At 36.7% G+C, this 24890-nt stretch overlaps 1 pseudogene; it reads left to right on the top strand.

The window, feature by feature from the left end:
- Nucleotides 1-14836: 14836 nt before the first annotated feature.
- LOC138837711 (cyclin-dependent kinases regulatory subunit 1 pseudogene) lies at nt 14837-15152 on the top strand (annotated as a pseudogene).
- The last annotated feature ends 9738 nt before the right edge of the window (nt 15153-24890 follow it).

Genomic DNA, 24890 nt, shown 5'->3' on the forward strand with positions numbered 1-24890 from the left:
GGACTGCTCTTCCAAACACTTGTTGCCTGTACGTCTCTAGATTGGCTGTCATGTCTAGATGGTATCTCTGCTTCATGCTTTCAGCCTCTTATGTAGCATTTCTTTTGAGAAGCTCAGGGACTGGGAAAAAAGATGAAAGTTGTTAAGTGACTCTAGGTTTATGTGAAATGGTAGCCTCTCCTATGAACATCAATTCTTTGGTACTATCTCACACTATTAAACATACCATCACTTGAAGGTTTACTATACATTCTTCATCATATACTGCTAGATACTGTTTGTCTATAGTTTGACTACTAAGTTTCTCACCACTGCTGGTGTAACTTTCATGATATAGAAACAAACAATCTGGTAATGGAAATAACTTGAAGGCTCAGCACCTAAATATTTAATCACCTAGATTGTTTCTAGAGGCAACAAACTCAAAATTATATTAATTAAAACTAGCAAAAAGATATCCTGTAAAGAAAGGGGGACTTTGTCATCAGATGGAAATAACTGTATATTTCCACTAGGTGGCTATGTAATTTGAGATAGGTTTCTTAATTTCTATAAGTTTTAACGAGAGTAACAAATAGCAACTAATTTGGAGATTCAAGTATAAAATATGAGAGTTAAATTGTCCAGTCAAACTCACATGAATCAGAGAGCTTGTCTAGTGTTAAGTTTTGCTGATTATTCCAGAAATACAAGCAAGTGGAGCACAGACAAAGTGGAGAGGTCTAAATTAGATTGCATGGTTCCTTGAGTGCCAATTTCCATGCCAAACATGTACTAGGTAGTCCAGAACAATGTTCACACGTAAGGTTTTATGAGTTTTTAAATCAGACACAATATATGTTGTCCTAATATATCTTCATTTTACAGGCAGCTACATAGAAATCCATGTCTCATATCAATATGACTAGGTTTATTTACCACTAATGATCCTTTAGTCAAGAACATCTTATCATAAACATTTTATAGTTAATGACTCTTTCTCTATCGTTAGTCTATTTGTCTGAAGGATATTGACTAGGAGACTGAATCAGTCAAGTACGTCCTTTCCTTTCCCTATAAGAATTCTCCCAAATCTACATCTTCACCCAAAGAGAAAGTGAATGAATTACAATCAGGCTGCTTAAACAACCTCTTCCCCAAATATACAATGCACTCGTTACAGTATCTAACACAAGTATTTGCTCAATAAACTCATGTCAGGTTTTGAGGCCTATACCTATCACATAGTTTTTAATGGAGCTGAAGAGCTGAGGGATAGTGCCCAGGCCCAGAGTTCAAGCTCCACAACCAACAAAAAAAAGTTTTTAATGGAATGCCATATTTGAAGTTCACATAAATCAACAGAGGATCAGTTTCATCCTGCAAAAAGTATAGAGATACCCCGAACATATCATATTCAAAATTTACTCACCTTCTTAGAATATTTGTTGCAACCAGCTATTGTGTGGTGAGATATATTATTCATTTTTTAATTTTATTGTAAAGATGCTCTACAGAGGGATTAGTTACATGAGTAAGATAATGAGATGGGGAAGGAAAGGATAGTCAGAAAAAAGGAGGGGGTAACAATGTTTGACAAGAAAAGTACTCATTACCTTATTCATTTTTTTTAAGCACAATGTGAATAAGCCCAATGATGAGAACTGACAAGTACATTGACACTGCATAAGCTATTGTTCCAGACAAGGATTATATTGATCATTGCTTTCCAAGGATTATAAAATGATGTATAAGGGTATAGTATGAAACTACTTCTCTAGATGACAATATGTCATTTAAGAGAAACCTGGAAAAGTTATTGGCAAAACATCTATAGTAATGTCTATTTCTGTACTATGACGAAATAACCTAATATAAGCAACTTAGAGAGGAGAGATTTGTTTTTGTTCCTAACATTGAATTTCAGAGAATTCAGTTCACAGTCACTGGTTCTATTGAAGCTAGGCTCATGGTGAGATAATATATCACTGCAGCAGGGAGTATTTAAAGGAGGAAGTTGTTCATCTCATGACAAACAGGAAGCTTGCGAATAAGGAAGGGTCTAGGAACCAGGGTTAACCTTCAAAGTCATGACCTCAGTCACCTATATTCTATAACTTGGCTCTCCTAAAGTTGCTAGAAACTCCCCCAAATACTGACACCAGCCAATGATCTAGAATGTTGACACATGAACCTATGAAGGATCCCAACCTTTAACATTCCATGTGCAAATAGATCTAGAAGCTCTCCCCAGACAGTAGAAAGTCTTGCCACTCCTAAAAGAAGTGTAATCTTCAGATTAAAAAGACACATAGAATCTGCTTCAGACCTTCAGAAGGAAATATTAGAAACAATTGGACTCCTGAGAAAGATGATGTCTTTGAGCAAGGCCCCACAGATGCTTCATAAGACAGGGTTGATGAGTGCCCTAGAATATTCTTACTTATTTGAAAACATAAACTGGACTCAAGGAAGATTTTGGAGAGTTGGGAGTCCAGAATTTCCCAGAAGATGCAAAAATACTATCCTAACCAAAGTTAAGAATAGAATGTCTAACACTGAGGAAGGAAGACAAATATATTTTAATAGTGCAAATGTCCAGAGTCCAGAGTTCAGGACAATATATATTAGAGAATTCAAGTAGCCACAAATAAGTATAACTAGATGAAGACAGAATAATCTGGAATTCAAAACTACCTTCTCATATGTTTTATTTATTTATTGTTTGCATTTTCTTTTTTTCTTTTTTTATTGTCAAGGTGATGTATAGAGCGGTCACAGTTACATAAGTAAGGTAATAAGTACATTTTTTGTCAAACTTGTTACTCCTTCCCTCATTTTTCTCCTCCCCTCTCCAAAGTCGTACAGACCATTTCCAACATATTTTCTTGTATATATCACTGTGGCATTAGATCCCCCTTGTCCTTTGTCTCACTATTCTGTTGTTTCCCTTCTCTTCCCTAATTCAAATAAATGTATATACAATACCAGGGTACCAAAATCAAATACAGTGACAACCAGGGATATACCACAGGGGGAGTTGTTTGCATTTTCTAAAGGATGATGATGTCTTCATAGTAATGTTTTACTGACATTTCTCATTGAAATCTCCTTAATTTGGGTCCTTGTTTTGTTAATGCCAGAATTGTCCAATTTATAATCAAAACACTAGAGACATGAATAATTTGATTATTTCTTCCAATTTCATACCTCTCAATATTCTGTTATCCAAATTGTCTTGGATAGTACTTCCTGTATATGATATCATGTTAAAGCATTGTCTATTTTGTTAAGTGTTGTTCTTAAGAATGGATGTTGTTCATAGGAATTTCACCCTGGCGTTACACATATATACACTGGGCTTTAATCATGTGGACCCTTTCTCTTACTCTCTTTTTCCCCAACTCCCCCGCCCCATCTTCATTTTGGTATCTTCACAGATGCAACGTCTTGTTCATGCCCAAACATTCTCTGTTATCCACACTCCCTCTAATCACTTCAAACAGTCCCACAATTACCAGCATAGTCTATCTCTAGATTTACATACATACATAGTCTATCTCTAGATTTACATACACACACTTGAATGTTTACATATATGTTATCTTTGGGGGGTTATCTTGTGAGGGAAAACAAGTGACCTTTATTCTTCTAAACCTGAGTTACTTTAGTTGACATGATGATCTCCAGTTTTATCCATTTGGTTTCATTTTTATATGCCTGGATAATACTCTAATATGCATATACATATGCCACATGAAACAATGAAACTTGTTGGGATTTGTTGGAAATTGGAGATGGGAGTGATAAGGAAGAATAATGGTGGGAAGGAGTCTAATCAAGGTACTTTTCAAATGCAGCACTCTTATATCATAAATGAATGCTAATAAAAATATAAAAAGTAAGTGTTATTTTTTTAATTCTATCCTAACCTGTAGGAAAGATCATATGACTTTCCTTGTGTGTATATCATGTTCTTTTGTCTTATGAGAGAACTGTAAGAGTCTAAATACTGAATTACCATAAACAATAGTAACAATAAAGGTATTATCATTTTAAAATATAATGAATTATGTTAATATATCATTTCATTTTTATATTCATATATAATTTTCAATATAATTTTATAAAATCCACCAAAGTTTTCAGGTAATTTGATCCAGAACATTCCTTCTTTATTGCTCCCTGTACTGAGTTTATCTTGGCTTTCTAGTCTCCAAGCTCAGCAATTTTTCTAGTCAAAATTTGACCCTGACCTAGATTTCCCCTTGACCAAGCTGAATTCTGGCTCTCAAAGATGTTTTAAGACCTTCATGCCTTTCTTTGTATGAACTTCTTATTTTTCCCTTAATTGATTCATCATGTAATTAGTTTTGTTCCAGATTTCTAATCCTATGCAGATGGAATTCCAAATAATTTAGTTGTCTCCTTCCCATTTTCTGCATTTAACTTACCTTCCCCCACTATACCATGTGAAAAATAGCTAAGGACTGAGTTATTGCTACAGGTCAGCTCTAAGCAGCTGGTATTGTACTGCCCCCTAGAGGACCTTGCCAAGGGCAAGATAGTGACCCTTTCACCCATCTTATCACTACAGTGCTTATTTCTTGCCATGGGGGTGTCATTCTTCACTGAGCAAGGACTAAAGACCAAAAGTACACTGTGTTAAGAAGAATGAAGAAGACAAAGAACCTGAAAGGTAGATGACAGAGAAGTGCGGGCTGCATGTGTGTGGCTTATGGGCAGGAGTGAGGAGGTGGATGTGGTAATCAGGTGTAAGGAACAGTAAAAGCCATGTTTTACAGTGGTCCAAATGACAGCTGTAATAATAAGAAAAGATAAAATAAATTTCACTTCAGGAAATGGAAATGAGATGTTTTCTTTGCCATTGCTTCTGCTTTCTTTTTGTCTTTTTTTGTGCGCTTATCTCCCTTCAGGTGGGTAAGGGAAGGCACAGAAATGAAGGGACAGGGCTGGGAAGGTGGCTCAGTGGTAGAGTGCTTGCCTTGCATGCCTGAGGCCCTGGGTTCGATTCCTCAGCACCACATAAGCAAAAAGAAAAAAGCCAGAAGTGGCGCTGTGGCTCAAGTGGTAGAGCGCTAGCCTTGAGCTAAAGAGCTGAGAGACAGCACCCAGGCCCAGAGTTCAGGCCCCACGACCAGACCCTCCCCCCCCCAAAAAAAAGAAAGAAATGAAGAGACAAAGGGTGAACAGATACAGCAGTGGTACTCCTTAGACACTATGTTGAAAATGAACTATACAACTTGTGGGTGGGGACAGGAAGGAAAAATGGAGAGAGAAAGTGAGGAAAGGGGTGACACTGTCTAAAAAGAAATGTACTCTTTACCTGACTTATGTAACTATAACCCCTCTCTACATCACCTTTATAATAACGATTAAAAAATTTTTTAAAGGGGCTGGGAAGGTGGATCAGTGGTAGAGTGCTTGCCTCACATGCATGAGGCCTTGGGTTCGATTCCTCAGCACCACAAAAGCAGATAAAAGCCGGTAAGTGGCACTGTGGCCCAAGTAGTAGGGTATTAGCCTTGAGCTGCAATGCTGAAGGACAGAGCCCAGGCCTAGAATTCAGCCTCCATGACCGACAAAAATTTTTTTAAATTGTATTATGATAGCAATTGAAGATATAATAGAGGTCATGCTGCAGAGCTGGTGGTTGAAGCATGAAAACACATGCATGGGCCTGAAGGAGGAATCCTCTTGTGAGAAGAATGTCATGACAAAACTATCCAAAGCAACAATAAATGAAGTATAGGAAAGGAGTACACACACACACACACACACACACACACACACACACACACACACACACACACACACACTTGACATAGGGTCTCACTATGCCAGGCTGCATAAACTCATGATCCTTTGCCTTAGCCTCCTCAGGATTTACAGTATTTACAGTTGTGCACCAGCATGCCTGGCAGGAAAGAAACACTTCCATTAAAGTGAAGGATTTATGTGAGGCAACAGAATGAGAGAAAAGGCTAGAAAGGCAGTTTGAAACCACATTGTCATTTATCCCATCTTTTTTTAATAGTTTTTTTTATTGTGAAAATACTGTACAGAGGGATTACAGTTACATGAGCAAGGTAATGAGTGCATTTCCTATCAAGCATTGTTTTTCCCCTCCTTTGTTTTTCTCCCACCTCCTCAACTACACTCCCTCTGCGCCCCACCTCCCACCCGCCTAAATTGTAAAGGTAGTTTTTTTACATAGTGTCTTGTACATCTCATTGTTGCAATGGGTCAACCTGTATCCTTATTTAAGCATTTTGTTTTTTCCCTTCCCCTCCCCAAATTATAACATCAAATACAGTGAAAAGGGGTGTTATACCGTGGGGGAGGGACATACAAAGCAACAAAAAAATCACATGGTATCTTATAAATACATTAGAAACAATAGCAAGAAAGAAAAAAACCACTTGTGTCTCTACTTTGCGGTTCATTTCATTTAACATCATCTTATCTGATCTTTTCTGCTTGTCCCAGACATATACTAGTTATTGAAAATAAGGGAAACCATGAGACCTATGTTTCTTTGGGATTGGCTTACTTCACTTAATATCATTTTTTTCCAAGTCTTTCTATTTCCTAACAAATGGGGCAATGTCATTCTTTCTGATGGAGGCATAGAATTCATATATATATATATATATATATGTATATAGATATACATATATATATAATCACATTTTCTTGATCCATTCATCTACTGAGGGGCATCTGGATTGATTCCATATCTTAGTTGTGGTAAAGAATGCTGCAATAAACATAGTTGTGCTGGTAACTTTAGTATGGTCTTGTTTGCGATCATTTGGGTAAATGCCCAAGAGTGCTCTATGTGGAGTCTTTTAAGCAACTTTCATATTGATTTCCAGAGTGGCTGAACAAGTTTACACTCCCACCAACAATTCAGTAGGGTCCCCTTCTGTCCACATCCCTTCCAGCATCTGTTGTTATTAGAGTTCTTGATTATAGCCATTCTAACTGGGGTGAGGTGGTATCTCAATGTTGTTTTGATTCACATTTTTATGGCTAAAGAGCTTGAGCATTTCTTCCTGTGTCTATTTGCCATTCTTATTTCCTCTTCAGAGAAGTTTCTCTGTAAGTCTTTAGCCCACTTATTTATCAGGCAGTTGTTTCTCTGAGATGTAATACTTTGAGTTCCAAGTATATTTTGGATATAAGACCCTTGTCCATTGTATGGCTAGTGAAGATCTTCTCCCAATCCATGGGCTTTCTATTCATCTTGCTAGCTATGTCCTTTGCCATGCAGAAGCTCTGCAGCTTCATGCAATCCCGTTTGTCTAACCTTTCTTTGATTTGTTGTGTTTCTGGGTCTCTATTAAGAACATTTATCCCATCTGTTAGTAGGTAAAGAGGAAGAGAGATTAAAAAGAATTACAAGAGAGGATCAGATATGTAGGGAATAAAGGTCCCAAATAAAAAGACTGAGAGGTAGATATATAAAAGAGTAAACAGCTGGGCACAGGCAGTTCACGCCTGTAATAATAGCTACTCAGGAGGCTGAGATCTGAGGATCTCAGTTCAAAGCCAGCCAGGGGAGTAAAGTCCCAGTGAGACTATTACCTCCAGTTAATCACCAGAAAACTGGAAGTGGAGCTATGGCTCAAAGTAGTAGAGGACTAGCCTTAAGCATAAGAACTCAGGGCCAGAGCCCAGGCCCTGAGTTCAAGCCCCACAACCATCAAAAAGAATTAAAGAAGAAGGGGGGGGGAGGAGGAGGAGTAGGAGGAGGAGGAGGAGGAGGAGGAGGAGGAGGAGGAGGAGGAGGAGGAGGAGGAGGAGGAGGAGGAGGAGGAGGAGGAGGAGAAGCAGGTGGTGGTGGTGGAGGAATGAACAGTAGTTTGCACACTTTCTTCCCCCTACAATCTTCTAATTTCATACCACGGAGTATATAAAGTATCTAGATGCTAGATGAGATAAGTCATGTGATCCATATCTTTAGAGATAAGGTCTGTGAACAGTCTGTGCTTTACAACCCTTGGTGTATATTCAACTAATAGTCCAACTGGAGAAGTGTTTGTGTATAAACAGTTCAGATATTTGTTATGTTATTACTTGAGTCAGCTCCTAGTGTAGCATGAACCCCACCCTGCCACCCAGGGACAAGTTTCTCTTCTACTGCTGGACCATGTGTTTGGCAACAGCTTATAAGCTCACTACCATTCCTTGTTATGTCGATGGCTGTCCTGATGAGACTCCCAGTTGATGGCTTAAAGGAAAAAGGGACATAATAAAAATTTTATTAAATCTAAATGAAATGAAAAGTTTCAATGTACCTAGCTCACAGAGTGGTTGTATTGCTTATATATTGCTGTACCCAGAAAGCATCCCAAAATGCAGTGGCTGAGAATGCTAATAAACTCATCATCTGGTACACTTTCTGTCAGTCGGGAATTTAGGAACAGATTCGCTAGATGGTTTGTGCTTCATGAGGCTTTCACGAGGCCAGGACTGCTTAACTGGGCCAGAGGATCTGCTTCCATCATGAGTTGTTTATACGGCAGGCGAATTCATGCTGGCTGTGGACAGGACATTTTTTCATTGGACAGTTTGATGACCCCATTACATTGTGACTAGCATAACCCAGGAGAAATGATTCAGTTCAAGACAGAAGCCAAATCTGGGTATCAAAACACAATCATGGGAGGGAGTCCTTCTCACATTATGCAACATAATAGGAAAACTCTAATCTACAACAATGAATTCCATATTCCTATAATAATTAGTTAGATAGCCCAAAGTCACTAAAGGAAAGAGTTTGAGTTTCCTAACACATAGAAATGACCCTATTGGAAGAGACAGAGTTGCTAATTACTCTGATTTGATTATGACACCTTATATACAAGCATCAAATTGTACCACTGTACCCATCAACAAATACAATGCTAAATATCCATTAAAAATAAAATTTAAAAAAAACTAAACAATCAAAAAAAGGCCAAACCCTCCATCTGTGTTTATAGTCTGCTTGGAACGCCCCCTGTCTTCATTCCCACAGTAGCCCATGGGTGAACAGTAGGTTGGACAGGATTTGAATGCCAAGAGACAGGTTATTTAGGAAGCAATTTGCAGTCTGGATACCAAAGTAATTGTACCATAAAGTTGTGCTGTACAAAAAAAGTGTTTTGCTCCTTAGCTACATTGCTAAGGCAAAAATAAAAAAATAGCAGTGCATTTCTCAGAGGAAAAACTAAAATATATGAGGATGAAAAAGATAGATTCACAGCTGCCTGCATTCCTGGGAAGTATCTTGTACATAACACTTCTTTATTTTATTGTGAAAATACTGTACAGAGGGGTTACAATTACATGGGCAAGGTAATGAGTACATTTCTTATCAAGCATTGTGGCCTCTTCCTTTGTTTCCCCTTCCTATCCCATCATTCTCCCCCTCCACCCAACCCTCCCCCCCACCACCAAAGTTGTAAAGTTCATTTTTGTACATAACACTTCTGAAGAATTATTTTATTTATATTTGTCATTACAATAAATAAAACCTCATTATACTTGTGGAATTTAAGATCAGTTTCTCAAAGTCAACTGATTTCTATGTAATTTCCTTGAATAGTTTAAAAGCACAAGTGTAGACAATTGTGATGGCAGCTAGAGGTATATATATATATGTATATATATACACATATGTGTATATATATACATATATATAAAATCAAACAAATATATGAAATTATCAGAACTACCAAAATATACCAGATGTTTATATATTGTATATATTGAAGAGTTATATTATTGATAGAAGGCAGAACATTATAGTGATGTTAGCCTTTCCTTGTCTGATTTACAGATATATTTATTTTAGACAAAGATGCACTATATAGTTTAGGCTGGTCTGGAACTCACTATGTAATCCAGACTACTCTTGAATCTATGACCTTTCTTCTTAACTTTCCAAGTGCTGAGATTGCAGGCACTCACCATGTTGGCATGATCTCTTGACAACGCAACTTCAATTAACTTCAAAAGTTAAATATGACTTGCTCCAGAACACAATAAAAAAATAAAAATAATTCTGTTTCATAAATGGTAGTAGTAGTAGTAGTAAAAGCATATATACTCATAATAAGTTTTTCAGTACTGAGGATTAAATCTAAGACCTTGTGCATGCAAAGTAATGGAAGTATTATTTTAATTTCCAATTGCCTTATTTTAGGTTGTTTTGTAATTGACTCTGCTGATAGAAAATGTAGAGATTCAAGGTATAACAACTTGTCCCACATATTTAAGTAAATTAGCAATTTATAAACAAAATTAAATTTTCATCTTCACATGCACTTTTTTTCAGAATTTGCAGTCTTCCAAGTAAGTGATTAATTCAATAATTTTCAGTTCTCTTAATATGATTATTTTAGTATCTATGGGCAAAGATATTGTAGGTTATCAACAGATTTTAAAATTTCTTACTCTGAGGGTTTTTTTTCCCCCTGACAAAATGAAATGAAGTCAGTAAGGGAAAACAGATGTTGGAATCAAGCAGTAACCCCAGTCTGGCAGAGAAAAATTTCAGTAAAAGTTTTTTTTTCCAAATTGCATGCCTGATTACAAACTGGGGGAAAGAAAAGCATCTTCTCTTAGCAAATGCTTTGATTTCAATGTATCATTTTACATTTAAAGCTCTGACTGGCAGGTATTATTATTCCCAGCTTACTGTTTACAAACACATGCATATGTGTATGAGAAAGAAACCAAGAAAGAGGGAAAAAGACAGAGAGGGAGAGAACTTTTCTCTTTAAGTTCCCACGACTACATCTAGTAAGAGGTGAATCTTGGAACCAAGGTCATCCTGGTTCAATTCGCCCACTCTTTCCTTTGTGCCATACCATCAAGCAGTTCAACATCCTCAAACTGAGCATCTCATTCAAGCTATTAGGCAACAAACTGTAGAATATGAGATCCAAATCCAGGACCAATTGAGAAAGGGATGTAGGTGGTCTTCATGGCCTCAGCCTCAGAATAGTCCTATAAACTAAAAAGGCATGAAAAAGTTAGCTAACAGGAACATCTTTCAGAAAGTAGTGAATGCAAGGATGAGCTTCCTTGGCAGAGGCTGAATAGACAACTTTACAATTTATACATGAAATTTACCATATATATATATATATATATATATATATATATATATATAATGTATACAATTTATTGTAAATGATTGCATAATCATCTTAAGACCAGTCTGAACTTCCCTGACTCTAGGTTTTCTGCCACCAAACACAAATGTGGGCTCACAAATAAGATGAACTTAAGGCCAAAGAAATAGCTGCATGTTTACCCATGTGACTTAAGTTCATACATTTAACACCTATGATGTCAACACTATTGTTTGCATTTCATAGATGAGGAAATTAGCACTTGGAGAAATTAGATGTGTTTGCAAAGTACATGGAGGGTTGATAACATATTTATTTGTCCAAAGTTCATTCAATTTCCTCCTCTGTGAAACCTGACTTTAATGGGGCTTTGCGGGGAGGGGGGGTGCTGTTCAATAGTGTATTTCTAGAGTTTGGTCTTGAATGGTGTGGGTCTTGGTCTTGTTTTCATCTCATTGTGATTACTGCAGAGCACCCACACAAGGTACATAATCAGTATAATCACAGCCGCAAGTTGGCTGTTACTAAAATTTCACACGAGAATAACACATTCTCTACAATTGTTATATTTGATGATTACTTGGTGAGCAAGAACACTTCGTTGCAAATGAATGTCAGCCCACTAAGATACAATTATTCTCTTCTCCTCTGCTCAGGAGAAGACAAAAACTCTTGAGTCGAATTCAGCCTAATTTTTCGGGTCAGAAAACATCTTGTTGTGGATGTCCCCATTTTCACATAAAAATCCAAGCCCTCTACACACCTTTTTCCTGGGAGCCAGGGCAAAGTCCTCAGTAGGAGGCCTAACTCAAGTGAACAGTGCTATTCCAATTCTAACTAGTTCCCAAAGCTTTTTCAGCTCTTCTGAATTTTGCCTATGGTGAGGAAGAGGAGTTATCTGTAGATGGATTCACTTCTAGCTCTGTGCCAACCAGCCCAGAAAAGGACAGAAGCAGCTCTTTTGATTCTGAGTTTTCTACTCTACCTTTGCCCAGCCATCCATATCTGCATGTCTCTCTACTCAATACCAAAATAAAAGAAAGAAAATAAGTAAAGAGTTGGGTTGTAATGGACAACAAAAGTTTTATTAAGAATGTAAGCATATGCCAGGTGCCAGTGGCTCATGCCAAATCTTTCCTACTCAGGAGACAGACCTGAGGAGACCAGCCTTGGCAGGAAAGACCATGAGACTCTTCAATTAATCACAGAGAGAGCCAGAAGTAGAGCTGTGGCTCAAGTGGTAGAGTGCTAGCCTTGAACAAAAGGAGCCCAGAGACAGCAGCCGGGCCCAGAGTTCAAGCCCTAGGACTAGCAAAACAAACAAACAAACAAAAACATGACCATATTTTATTTTCTGGAAGGATCCATATTCCATATTTCTATTCTCATTTATATTCATATTTGTACTTACAATGCCTGCAACACATTTATTGATTTCTCGGACCATTTTGGGAGAGTCAGGTGGACAAACCAAAATCAAAATGTGTATAAATTACTTCTAATTTATCTTGTCCCTCTCCCAAACTAGGTGGAAACATAAGGACTGACTCAGTCCGGTGTTATATTTTAATTCTCTTCATTAGAAATTCTAATGACTGTAAGTTTAGTTGACAAACTGAAAGCTATTTAGGAGGAAAGACAGAGAGACAAGATGGCTTGTAAATTTGGTGTTAATAGCATATACTTGAAAAATTCAGCTCTGGTTCCAGACTCAAATACCTGCTCATCAAAGCAAGTGCTGGCCAGTTAAATACTAAAGAAATGAAAATTGGTCTTACTGACAATAATGTTGTAATGTTCTCAACAAAATGTGATATTTCCAACAGGATACAAACAAGGCCAACATAATCAATGCTACTCACAGGGGGGAAAATTATACCTAGAAGAACACAGACAAGGCCAAACACATACCACGAAAATTACTAACATCCTTCTTAAATGAGTTCTTGTTTCCCTTTCAGTAACATCCCTAGTTCTTCTCTAATCTTGCCCCAAATTTTTGGTCTCACCAATCATCAAATTGCTTGTGTGTCATTCAGAACTAGCCCTTGATTCCTTAATCTCTTTTCAGGATCATCCACCAAATTCAAACCTACACAATGCCATTCTTGTGTGTTTCTTAGACATTCCTACAGTTTTCATGAATGTGGTGTCCCGTGAATAAGCTCCACTAACAAATACATTAGTGAATACAGATGTGTTCTTTCTGGTCACTGGTTTATGAGTTTGAACCTGCATATCTGCTTTAACAAACGTGTTAGTAATCTTTTTACATTCATCTTACCCGTCTAAGATTTTTACCCAAGAACATGTAATTTTTGTGAGAAGATTTCTAGGAAATACAATTCTATTTCTAGAAAATTGATAGAAATATGTATTTCTAAGAAATATATTATGGTCCTTATAGACAAGAACCTCTGACAGTTTCCCTAGTTTTGATCTTCTCTGAAATTTTGCATTTTCCCCTAGTCTGTAGCCATCACCTACATAAACAATCTACATTAATGGAATTGAGGAAAATGGTGTCTGAAGGCATGGGTAGAACTCATGGTAGGCTAGGAAACTCCTCCATGGAAGACATCATTTCACAGCAACATGATTGTGCTAGACATTGTGTTGTTGATTCTCCTCTGTTCTTGTATTACTAGTATGGAAACTATATTTGCTAGATTTTTTCCTCAACAAAACAGTTATATTTTGTTAACAAGTGGCATTCATGTTCAATTTCTAAGACACGGATGAGTCAGAAGCAATATTATTTCTTTCAGGCTTGGCAGATAAACATGAGTGCTTTGCAGACAATCAATATCAAGTTCTGAACTGCCTCAGCCATCCTCCTATTGCTCATCTGATTTCACATTGCCAATAACTGAAATCATTGGTGGGAATTTTTAGCAATTTCTTCGAAGTGCTGATTTTCTGGGAGTGATGGTTAGCTTTTCCTGACCTTTGCTCTCTTCTCAGCATCAACAATGATTTTGGAAGAATTTAATATCCAGCCTTAAATCCTGTCCTGACATACTTTATGATTGAAGAAATGTCTATCTAGAGTGATCCTTTTTTTTCTGACCCCAACTTACTATTTTAGAGACCAAATAATTTTCAGGCAATCAAATTCTGGGTCTACTTCTAACTTTGCTTTGAGATTAGGAGGCAATCTTTTCTGAGTCTTAGATTGTTAGTGTCTGAAAAGAGAAAGTGAAGGCCTGGGTGCAGAAGTGAGACTCTATGCCTTCTAACACCTATTGGAATATTAGTGTCTGATTCTTCCATACTCTATATTTCTTGATCAGTACTGTGAGTGAGATATGATGCAGAGGAACTCAAGTCTAACATAGCACCAATAAAACAGTCTAGACCTTTCTGAGTTCACACTCAGAGCTTTGAGAAGAACGCAAAAGTGAATCTTATCTAGCCAGAGAGGGTCTATGAGTAAGACAAAATGCAATAGTGAAGTATTGGAAGAGAAACATTCTATATCTCTGCTTCAATATTTCTAGTTTTTCAGTGTGTGGTCTTCCTTTATGATAGTTACTTAATTCCAAGTTTTGCTTCCAAAAGCTCTAAGATCTCAACTATTGAAGGAATATTATTAGATATTAAATAACTATCAATTAAGAGAGGGTTTTGGTAATAAAGAAGTGAGGCTGTCGGGAGTTGTTTGGAGGTTGGGAGCGCACGGCTGGAAATTCGCTGGTGGAGCAGTCATGTCGCATAAACAAATTTACTAATCGGATAAATACGACGACGATGAGGAGTTCAAATACAGGCATGTCATGTTACCCAAGGACATAGCCAAACTTGTCCCTAAAACCCATTTGATGTCTGAATCTGAATGGAGGTATCTTGGTGTTCAACAGAGTCAGAGATGGGTTCATTATATGATCCATGAACCAGAACCTCATATCTTGCTGTTCCAGCCACTACCCAACAAGCCAAAGAAATGAAGCTGGAGAACCATTTCCAACCTCAACTTTACACAGCCTGTCCCTTCTAACATCTTTCTCATAGCATGAATATGTTGCTTTCTTATTTCTCACTTTGATATTTAAAGGATGTTTGATACACTGTTTGAATGTGCTGGAAACTGCTTTGCTTCTTGAGTAGAGCCACCACCACAGCCCTACCAGAGGAGTGCTTTGTGGGCTTCAAGCTCAGCTAAGTGGGCTCTCAGAAGTCATGGTGTGCTCTGTATCCACAGAGCACTTGACAGAGGGAGGAAGCGTCTTAAGAATCAGACCATGGCTATACCAGGGATTGTGTAAACCTGCTATTTTATTGTTTTCTATTGGGTATTGTATGTCTGGTGACTTGTGGATTTATCTCTCAATGTATTAAAATTTTCCATTTTATTCAAGAAACCTGTTCTGTGTTTCAAGACTTGATTAAAGAGGAAGTTTTTATAATCTTAAAAAAAAAAAGAAGTGAAAAAACTTTCTAAGTGGGGCAAAGCCAGTTTGGAGGATTATTGTTCTTGTGATGAAATCATGCTAATGTGAGTTAACTTCTTTGTGTTCTTTGGTCAATGGTTTGATAACTAATGTCTGAATCCAATGGAATTTGCCATGATTTTATCAGCTGAATAAAGACAGAGACATTGACAATGGAAAAATCCTTCCAGCTAAACTTCTATGTAAATTTGAGCTGATAACATGGACCAAGTTCCAAAGGTTTATATTAATTTGAAGAAATATTTTACTCTATGCTAAGGCTCAAGTGGTGTTGGGAAGGAATTTGCCCTGAAGATAAGACCAGAATGTTAGAAAGTAAAAAATGTCTCTGGAGAAACTTGCCCTTTGACAGAGCCAGAAGTGTGTCTCAGAGTAGACAAATGAAATCCTTAGAGATGGGAGAGAACTTCCAAAAGGTTTATATCTTTGGGAGAACAGTTTTAAAGTAAATAAATTCTAGGTTACGAATTTTCACCTAAAGTTAACTGTTTGGAAATTCTTCTCTAATGGAAGAATAATTGAATTCTCCTCTTCTCACCTCCATTTTCATAGTTACCCTTTTCATGTTTTGTGAAAGCAACACTTTTTCTCTACTCCCTTTTTCTCTGTTAATAGATTGTATTGCTCCATGGTCTCAAACAAAAGGTAATAATTGGTAATAACTGGTGGCAGTGTTGAGAAAATAAATAACTCTGTTATGTTACTTCAGGCTGGAGAAGTGGCTCATGATGTCTGTAAAGCCCATGATGTCTGTAGTTCAAATCTCAATAGAGCAAATATATAATACATACATACATAGTAGCAAATATTTGTGAATCAATTGTGTTTTTGTTTCAACAAAATTTAATAGATTCTGATAAGTGGTCACTGGAACGACTTTAAAATATTTTATTAAGACCAATATGCCATATAACAATATTTTTTAAAATTAATATATGCTAAAAATGAATGACAGAAATATAAAACAGGTCCTTTCTAGAATGGTGGTATTAGTGGGAGAGGGAATTTGACTAAAGAAGTGAAGAAGAATGAATATGGTTAACTAGTTTATGTACATGTGCGAAAATGGAATGAGGAAGCTTGCTGAGATTGGTCTAGGATGAGAGAGAGTGGTAGAGAAGGTACTTTGTATGCATATAGGGACATGGCAAAATGAAACCCCCTTGAACAGCTAATTAATACTGATAAAAATGTAAAAAGAAACTGAGTGATCCTGAGGTACAAAATTCCTATTTCCAGCTATTCATGTGAATAAGGTTGCTTAATGTTTGCAAAAGGATGAAATAGTATGTTAGCATTTATCTTAGAAACTTGAGCAATAATACATGCTTAAAACTATATGAACCATTGATAGAGAACATTCATCTACTCGAGGGATGTAATTGTGACATATTTTTACTATAGTTAATAATTATTGAACAGTATTGATCAGTAAAATTTTGTGATCAATTTTGTGCTAAAAAATAATTGTAATTATCGTACATGCACAATAAATTTCATACTCACAATCAAAATTTAGAGCATTTGATATAATATGTATCTTATATATATGTAGAGGAATTTGATGAAATAAGAAGACTTAAAAACATAAAACATTAAGTGAAATTCTTTGGTAGAAGTGAGCAAAAATCTGTTTTCAAGGAGAAAAGGGAGAAATACAAAATTTGTGGTTGTTATAGCAGAAGATTTTCACACATTCTTTTTTTTGAACCATGATATAAAAAATGATTTGTGATATTCAAACAAGAGAACCATCATAGAAAGAAAACAAAAAACAAAAAAATAGAAGTCTTATGTATAGCCAGTTACTAGTGCCTTATTTAATGTGTCTTCTTCTTAATGTCTTCTTTCTCTTTTTTTTTTTTTGGGGGGGGGGTCAGTCATGGAGCTTGAACTCTGGGCCTGAGCACTGTCCCTCAGCTCTTCAGCTCAAGGCAAGGGCTCTACCACTTAAGCCACAGCACCACTTCCAGTTTTCCGGTGGTTAACTGGAGATAACAGTCTCATGGGCTTTCCTTCTTGGGCTGCCTTTTAACTGTGATCCTCAAATCTCAGCCTCTTGAGTAGCTAGGACTACAGGTGTGAGCCACCATCGCCGGGCTTTATGTACTCTTAAAGTGAGTTACAGCAGGTTTTGTTGCTTTAGTAGTTTTGTTGTTTAGAGTCCATTAACTTTATTTAAATTAGTGTGATAATTTTATGACCAACTTTCAATATTTTCATATTTCATATTCATATTTTCACCTTTTATATTTCATTGTCTGATATTTTTTAAACAGAGAAAATAAACCTTGGTAGCAACTTAAAAATATGCATAATTATATAGCTCTTCAAATTTACTTTATGGAATGCACAACTAAAAATTTTTGATGGGTATCATTGAATCTTGCTCATACTTGACCATAAGAGAAATGTTGCTACAAAATTGAATCACAAGGTAAAAGTATTACTATCAGACCTAAGGGCTTGATGGTATGTTGGGGTCTTCGTCTGTCCCATGGAAGAGGGACAAGGTCCAAGGAAAGTGAGCCCTTCGCCGTTCCCCAGCCTCCCTTAGCCTCGGAGACAAACCCAACAGGCAGTCAAATCAAGCAGGAACTCATTTATTATCACACAGCAAGCACTTTTTAAAGCAAAAAAAAAAACAAAAATCACCACCAGGCATGGAAGGGAAGGAAAAGGAACCAACCAATCACTGTAAAGGTCACCCTATGATGAACCTAAGCTTTCTATACTTTCCCTGCTGTCCAGGAGCTGTTCATGCACTGATGTCACTTCACCTGATCGTGGTATCCAATCAGATTTTAACATAAACGATTCAGGCTCTGCCCACTCAACTCCCTCTCAGACCTTCTTTGCTGCTCATGTGCCCCACAGTGGTAGACTTTCGTAGATTCTTATCTCTTTGCTGGATTCCAGTGGTTAGTTCCTAGGTTAGCACCTACCCTTGTTCTTATGATCATCTTAAGCCTGAGTTTCTGTGCTCCTTGTGTTGTCTGTCCTGAAAAGAACTCTGGCTCTAATGATTACATCACAACCCATCTATAATCTGTGTTCTCTACTCAGCAATCCTGCCACAGGCAGATTTACTTCATCGTAGGCTACTAGCCTTAAGGCCTCTTTCGAACTTGACACTCTGCCTAAATAAAGCTAATGTGTTCTCTGCTGTGTGTATTGCATAAATTGTTCTGCCAATCAGTTTTGCTTCCATTTGTACATTAAGTTTGTCACTGCCCAAAAAGTGGGGTTGACCTGGGTTTAGAAAATATGATTAATCAGGGCTGGGAAGGTGGCTCAGTGGTAGAGCGCTTGCCTTGCATGCTCGAGGCCCTGGGTTCGTTTCCTCAGCACCACATAAGCAAAAAGCTGGAAGTGGCGCTGTGGCTCAAGTGGTAGAGCACTATCCTTGAGCTGAAGAGCTGAGGGACAGCGCCCAGGCCGAGTTCAAGCCCCACAACCAACAGAAAAAAAAAAAAGAAAATATGATTAATCATATATATATATATATATATATATATTTCTGAGAAAAGTACTACATTATGACTTAGTCTTTTCTTTATATATCATGTTATAGAAATAGCTTTTAAATGAACATTTTATATTAAATTTATCTGCTCTGGGAAGAGTTCTGTTCTGTCATCTTTTAGAAGGAAGAAGTTGTAAGAGTAATATGGCCATATCAAACTTCTATAGTCATTGCAGCTGAGGTCATATTTAATCTATTTAATTCATTACTTAATAATCATAATCATGTATGTACATTCTCATTGGCCAGAGTAGCAGCAACCAGTTTCATTAGGATTTTCCTCAACAGTCCTCAGGGAATCTGCAGAGCCATGGATGGTGAAGATTGGCTTTCTCTTTTTCTTGCTTTTTTTTTTTTTTTTTTTGCTTTTTTAGATTTTTTTTTGTCAAAGTGATGTACAGAGGGGTTACAGTTACATAAGTAAGGTTATAAATACATTTCTCGTCAAACTTTTACCCCTTCCCGCGTTTTTTCTCCTACTTTTCCTCCCCGCTTCCTACCCTCAAGTTGTACAGATCATTTCTAACATAGTGTCTTGTGTATATCGCCATTGCATTGGTTCCCTCTTCTCCTTTGTCTCACCATTCTGTTGTTTCTCTTCCCTTCCCTAATTCAAATAAATATATGTACAGTACCAGGGTATCAAAATCAAATACAGTGACAACAGGGGATATACCGTAGGGGAAAAACATACAAAAGAAACAAAAAATCACATAGTACATTAAAAACAACAAAGACAAACCTCTTGTGTCATGTCTCGTAGTTCATTACGATTAACATCATCTTGTAGGGTCATATGTATATAGCTATTGAACTATTCTGCTCATCTGCAAAAATTATCCTAGACGTACACTAATTATTGCAAATAAGGGAAATCATGGGACTTACGTTTCTTTGGGTCTGGCTTACTTCACTTAATATGATTTTTTCCCAAGTCTTTCCATTTCCTTAAAAATAGAATGGTGTCAGAAGTAACAATGCTCAATAGGAAATGTATTCAGTACCTTACTCATGTAACTGTAACCCCTCTATACAGTATTTTTACAATTTAAAAAAAAAACATTAAAAATGGGACAGTGTCATTCTTTCTGATGGAAGCATAGAATTCCATTATATATGAATGGCCAATAAAGACATGAAAAAATGCTCAACATCTCTGGCCATAAAAGAAATGAAAATCAAAACAACATTGAGATACCACCTCACCCCAGTTAGAATATCTATAATCAAGAAATCTAATAACAATGGATGCTAGAGTGAATGTGGCCAGAAGGGAACCCTACTGAATTGTTGGTGGGAGTGAAAACGTTGTTCAACCACTTTGGAAAGCAGTATGGAGACTGCTCAAAAGACTCCATATAGAGCTCCCCTATGACCCAGCAATCCCACTTTTAGGCATTTACCCATGATCACAAACAAGACCATACTAAAGCTACCAGCACAACTATGTTTATTGCAGCATTATTCACTGTAGCTAAGATAGGGAATCTACCCAGGTGTCCCTCAGTAGATGAATGCATCAAGATTGGCTTTTGTTTCAAGTCACATGTGTTTTGCTTTTGTTATCAACTACTTTACTGAACTCTCTCTGGTCTCTTGCTGAGGCTCTGCCTACAGACCTTTCTTGATTTTCAACACAACTATGAGGGAAGCTGGAGATCAGGGATGCAGGAGGCAATCAATTGTCCAGAAAGACTGGCACAACTCTTCCCAAACCTCTCCCTTTCCTCTTCCTTATCCTTTCCTATCAATACTCCACAACAAAAAGAAAACAAGAAAAAACACTTAGCAATCAAATGTAAAAAGTGTACAGCTCTATAAGAAGGTGAATAGATTAAAACTTGTTGTTTAGACAGTATCACCTCACTAGAGACAATATCTCTGGTGAACAGCACTCCTAAATTTTATCTTATCTAAGAAGAAGTAAAAAGCTTCCTAACTACTGAATATATCAGTAAGAAAGCATGAATTTTTGAGTTAGATAGAAAATCCAGCAGGATTTTGCCCTTTCCTTGATTTTTTTTCTTCACTAAGTAATCTTGGGTAAGTCAAATAGCATCTTTCTCTTCCATTTCTTTGTCTCAGGAAGATTAAATTCTCTGTCTTCATAGGCTTACTATAAGAGTTAAAAAATGAAAGAAAAAGTTTAGCCTGATGCCTAGTAGCTAGTAACACTTTACAATTGGATATTATTAAATCTATTTAGTGTATGTGGTACCGGTAGGAATAGCATAAAGACATATATTAATGAATAAGAGGTTTTCCAAGATGGGGAAGCAATACCTGTGGAATAAAACAGACCAGAAAAACGCATTCTGCATTCTCTATTCATAAAGAGGTGGAGATTTTCAGAATGATTCCGCATATAAACAGCTGTGTTTATTCTTACATTTCTTTCTCATGGGCTTCAATACAACAGGAGAGGTTGCTATGGAAATATATGCACTTTATAAAATCTTTTTTTTGGAAATAGTTTCCATTAAAGTGGTGATACGTCTGTTAGATATCAGCTGTCATTACACACCTGTTAACCTGCCTTCCGGTTCTATACCCTGCCCACCTGCAGTAAGGCCTAGACTGGACTGAAGAGAGAACACGCTGGGCCAACCATGCTTCCTTGTCAAGTAATTCTTCCTCCAGTGCCATGGTTGGTGACTGGATATTATTGGCAGCAGTTTGACAAGGTAGGCAGAGAAGCGTAAGCAAAGAGAAACATGAAAAGGAACTCTGAGTGTTGACAGTGCCAGACTCAGTTTCTGTCTTTTGGAGAAAAACAGAAATTCCACCTGATGGCAAATAGGAGGATTCTGCCAATGTTTTCAGAATCTAAGTGCCTGTTTACACGTGCATTGTTTCTATGAGCTGTGGAAGCAATTGGCGTGCATAATGTGCCCAGACACACTTGAAATGAAATTTCCATTACTTAGTGACAGGATAACATCTGTTTATCTTAGGGGATTGGATCTAATAAAACTCACCAGAAAACATCCAGAGGACAGAGTAAATTAATAAATTTATATTTTTATGAAAATGTTGTGATCAGAATGCAAAAGTTAGGAATACAAAAATATTTCTAGAGCTGATGAATTGTGTATCATATTTCTCCTAGTGATTTATCTGCATGTTTTTTCCAGTCCTTCAGTCAGGCACTGATTATACAAAGAAAGTCATAATCTGTTACAGGGTTTGTGTTTATTTCACACGGTTTATTTTGAGAAGTGGGAGAGAATAGGTCTATCACATGGGAAGAATATTTGAATGCTGAGTCAATAAATGGAGGTGTATACAAATGATGTGATGAGACTGGGACACGTAAGCACACAAAAAGAGGACAAACCACAGTTGCTGTTGCTTTTGCTGTCTTTTTTTTGCTTCGATTTGCTTAGTTTTTAATTTGGAGAAGATGAGCCCTCGTCCATTATTGTGGTAGTGGTACCTTTTGACAATACTAGTAGTGATAGATTTGGTTTGTGTGTGCTTTTTCTAAAAAAACAGCAATCCAATTGGTAGATGATGGACAATCCACACAAATCTGTACAGGCATATTGAATAGACTGAGAATGAAATAATCACTAAGAAATTAATATTGCAGAGAAGTTTTTCCAACATTTTTATTATATTTAAGTAGTTGTACAGTTGAGTTGCCATTTAATAAAGCAGTTTATGAATACAAAATATCTTGATCAATGTCACCCATTCCTCCCCTATCTACCCTATCCCTCATTCTTCCTTACAGGGAATTTTAATGTTGATGTGTTCCAAGAGAAATTTTAGACTACATAACACATTCCTACTGAGGACTAATGACCCGAACATGACAGTATTTAAGACCCACTCCATAGGAAATCACCAAGGTAACAGTAAATTCAATGGAGAGACAATGAAGTTTCCATATGTCTATAAAGAACAGACTATCACACATCAGGTAGGAACCATCCTTTTCAGTTACTGGTAAATTTGTTCCAAGGCTTCTTCTGGGTCTAGAAAAGCAATGCCGCCAGCATGACTCAGCCAACAGGCATCCACTTAGCATTTACAGGAAGCATGTGCTCCAAAACACACACCAAACCTTCTATTCCTAGAAATAAGAAGTGAGTTTCCTTGGCTTACAGACACAAATATTTGTGATATATTTGGAGTGAAAAAATTTGCATTAATTATATTAAGAATGAATAGGATCTCTTTTTGTGGAAATAGAAAAATTTATGGATTATGCAACAAAATATAAACTGAGGTTATCTCTGGGTAGTAAACATGTTGGAGATTCTTCTTGTTTATATCTCATGATTGTTCAATAATAAACATGTGTTCCCATGCAATTTTAAAGAGAACTCTTTAAAGAAAAATGAGCAAGCTGTTCTACAAACTTAGAAATAGGATTCTGGAGAGAAAATGATAATAATAACAATAATAAAAGTAGGACTCTGGTGAACTTGAACTACCAAGGGAAACTAGCATAATTGATGAATTAAGAGACTGCAAACAGTGAGATTAAGTTTGAAGCCAAGACATCTGTGTTTAAATAGCTAAAAATCCTGTTGTTTGTCATTTCTGACTACAAAAAGGCAAAACTGTTCTGTTTCTTTTCTCATTTTCCTTAAAACTGAAAATCGCACTTAAACAACAAACATTTTGATTTAAAAAAAAAAAAACATTGTCACTAGAGGAAACAGAACAGTCTTGTTGTCAGAAATTGTGGGGGTGTGGAGAGGGGGTTAAATCAGAGATTGAACTAAGAGTTTAAATTAAACAAATCTTAGCCCAAATATAGATTGTCAAATATGAGGGAGTGGCTTTAGGGATTTTCAGTAACAGAAATACTTCAATGACTTCCTTTATTAATTCAATTGATATTTATTAAGTAACAATGTGTTCTGTGCTCGGGGCTAGTGTAAAGCAGTGAACAACAGTTCCAGGGAGCATTGGTTCTACTCACAAGGATAAACAATACGTGGAAAGAGGACAAATTATTCCATAATTACTGTTGGAAATTCTATATAATGCTAAGGGCAGATTGCTATACTAGCATTCTTCAGCAAAGGCCATCTTATTCTGAATTGTCAATGAAGATATTCCTGAGAAATATTTAAAGTGAGCCCCAATAATGAGCAGGAATTGATGAAGGCAATGATGGGGATGGGAAAGATTGAGAAGGGACATTGGAGAAGACAGAGTCATAAGTTCAAGTTACCTTAGGTATTAAAAAGTTAGGTATTGTATTGTATTTGTATTGTATTGTATTGTATTGTATTGTATTGTATTGTATTGTATTTGTACCTCCATTTGTCTTAGCTGCTAGCGTATAGGCAATATATGTTGACATTACCATGTGTTAAAGCATAGTAGTTCCTTTCTGAAAAGTTATATACCTACTTAATAACAGTTAATTCTATTTCATTTGTATTTGATATTTCAGAGCTGCTTTTCTAAATTATATTTTCTTCAATAAGTATGTAAACGATTTATATGACCTAAAGTTAAACCTGCAATCAAAGTATGCTTTAAACATTCTAGTTCCCCATTCTAGTTCTGTTGTTGTTTGGTAAGTTTATAGTTTATGTTACTCTAGTTTTTATTTAGGTGTAGAGTACCATATTATAGAGTTTTTCCCTTTAAAATTGTTATTTCTAATGATATTCCTATATTCAACTATTTTAAGCAGGCACAATCATTTGGACAGAATAGCTGAGATATCCCATCAAATTCCATCACCAAATTCCAAATTCCAATTCCAAAACTAAAGCCCTACCCCTCTGAGCACCAGACATTGTACTATTTCCCTGG

This window comes from Dipodomys merriami, unplaced genomic scaffold (genome assembly GCF_024711535.1).
Source record: "Dipodomys merriami isolate MVZ:Mamm:240054 unplaced genomic scaffold, mDipMer1.0.p SCAF_10, whole genome shotgun sequence".
Classification (NCBI taxonomy): Eukaryota; Metazoa; Chordata; class Mammalia; order Rodentia; family Heteromyidae; genus Dipodomys; species Dipodomys merriami.